The 2,608-nt window shown below is 44.9% G+C and overlaps 1 pseudogene; it reads left to right on the top strand.

Moving 5' to 3' along the window:
• LOC104081730 overlaps positions 1-2,255 on the top strand; it is a 37,974-nt pseudogene extending 35,719 nt beyond the window's left edge.
• Positions 2,256-2,608: the final 353 nt, after the last annotated feature.

A 2,608-nucleotide genomic window follows, 5' to 3' on the forward strand; every position in this document is an offset into this window, starting at 1 on the left:
GCGTCCGTGGGAATGATGGGGAAGGAAAAAAAACGTGTGAGCCCTCATGTCAGGTGTACAGGCTAGCGCACAGCAGCGGATCTCCACATCTTCAGGTATCTGGCCCAGGGGTGGGGGCCTCAGCTGTCCTTTAGCAGTCAAAGGGATATACTGGAGCCCAAGAATCTGCAGAATCTAACCAAATTAATTGACCTTTTCCTTTCCAAGAACCTGTTTATTCTACGTACTAAGAGGTAGATATAAGTTCAGCCTGCTCATATACTGTGTCCCGTCAGTGCAGTGTCGAGCCAAAACTAATATGGCCGAGTGGGCTTCTTGCACTCTCTGAGCACAGGCAGTGATTGCTCACTTTTGCCAAGTTCAGGAAGGGCAAGTTTGCCTATACCATGGAGTATATCACCTAAACACACCCTCAGCTCCGAGGGTGCATGTTACATCTACTGAGTTTAGCATACAGATGTATTTCCACCAACTCAGTAAGTGACGGTGTGTCCAAAATAGCAGCTAAATCAAAAACACTCCTGGTGTCACTGTCTAGAGCAGATGGGCAGGTCGAAGCTGAGATCAGCTATTATTTCGAATCACAGGTGACTTATGAAGGTCCTAGAAAAACAAGTGAGGAGATGTGTTTTACATCTCCTGCATCCATGAATTTGTTGAGATTTGCAATTCCCATGGTAAGCCTTGGGTATTTTTCTCCCTGTACCAGCAACCTACTGTGGAGGTCCCTATGAATATTTTCTCTGCGACAGCCTGCAAATAAACTTCTGCATTAGCTTTGGATCTGGTTTCTACTGTCAAATGAATTAAAATAAATAAGTTAATTTAATTTGTCTTCAGATTTTAAGATATGATGGATGTAATATTTCCAGAGATGACACTTGTGGGACTACCTGCCTAATTATTTTGCCTGGATCTGTGATGCATATGTTGATTATCCTGGGATGATGAAACGGGCGTGAAAAGCTCTTTCAGTATCCCTGCCAAATCTTACTGATAAAGGGAACATCAGGTTAAATCTCACTGTTGAGGTTACTTGAAGAGTGTAGCTTTTTATAGTAGTAGGTAGCTCAAGGAAATGACAGCATATATGTATATATTTGTGCCATCTGCTTCCGGGATATATCCAGATAATGGCTCTGTGAAGTCTTTCAGTTTAGATAATAGAATCTAGTTTTTTACGTCTGTTTTCTCTATTTTTTGATAATTCTTCCCGGTAGGAACCATGAGTTGATGTAGCAGATTGTGCTAGGGGATGTGCTAGGCTGTGCTGGCTGAAAGAATATTTGTCAGGTCGTTGAGAAGGCCGGTGTTCTTTTGGAAAGCTTGAATCGCTGAAATACATGGATTTTCAGCAGCCTATTTCTGAAGGCATGAAAGCATAGTGGTGAGGAAAATAAAAGATGTAGAGTCGAAGATGGAAGGCACAGAAAGTGAAAGTGGCTGCAGGCCCATCACCCGCAAAGAAACTATGGTGTTATGAGGTCCTTGCTGTAGTTGTCTGCTTTGGGAGAAGGGGAGGAAAGAGAGAAAGAGTAGTTGCCATTTACTTGCACCTTGGCTAGAAGTGTAGGTGCTGCGATGGCTGGGAGACAGCAGCGAGATGGGGGCCAGGGCTGGGAGAGCATCAGCGCTGAGGGGGACTTGGGGACCATGCTGACGGCTCACCCCAGAGCTAGAGGAGGAGGTAGGGAGTCTCACCCTCCTGTGCTCAAAAGAAGAGCTACTCTACTTGTCTTGGCATTTCCAAGAGTGCCCAGGACAACCCCTACTCCCCTCACCACCACCAGCTTCTCCATTGCCTGCTGCCAACCAAATATCCCAGCAATAAAACGCCTGTGGAGGGAAAATTTTGGGTTGTGATCCACTGTGTGTGCACGCCTGAGAAACACCCAGACCCTCATCGCTTTTTGCTAATTAACCGAGTTGTCGTTTGTCCCTTAGGTGTGAAACGTAGTCCCTCAGAGATGGCAGAGGGTGATGTTGACGTTGCCAATACCTGTGGTCCATATTACATAAACAATCTGAGTTATTCAGAGGAAAATTTTGACAAACTGGTGAACCTAAGTTACTACAACGTCCAGAACAATAAAGATTTGATTCTCCAGGCCTTGCATACTGCCGTGGAGCGGAAAAAGCAGCATAAAAAAAAGCAACCACTGCAAAAACCACCCAGTGGGGATGGTATGTATGTGCTTGATAGAGAGGGAAACCAGCATTTGGCCGACTGCCCAGCACTAGGGAATATGAAATAAAACATCTATAAATCCTGTTAATGAAGAAAAAAAGGAATTTGATTAGGAAGTGAAGAAAAGCCAAAGAATGCTAAGAATAGCACTTTGTAATCGAAAATGCTAAAGCCTGTCTGTCAGTGAAGGGAATAAACACAAAAACCAGAGCTCTTCCTTAATGAATTAATGTGCTTCCCTCGTTGACAGCCTCAGGAGCGTGGCTAGGCGAGGCCGTGCTCCACTTGTGTTTGCAGGAGTGACCTTTCAGGCCAAGGCCGAAATGCGTGGACAAGGAAGCATGAGGAAGTTTACGTTGACCGTGTTTGTGCTCTACCTGTGCTATAAAAAGAGAGGATCGTCAGTCCAGAAACGCAGCA

The sequence above is a fragment of the Fulmarus glacialis genome, unplaced genomic scaffold, assembly GCF_000690835.1.
Source record: "Fulmarus glacialis isolate BGI_N327 unplaced genomic scaffold, ASM69083v1 scaffold12529, whole genome shotgun sequence".
Classification (NCBI taxonomy): Eukaryota; Metazoa; Chordata; class Aves; order Procellariiformes; family Procellariidae; genus Fulmarus; species Fulmarus glacialis.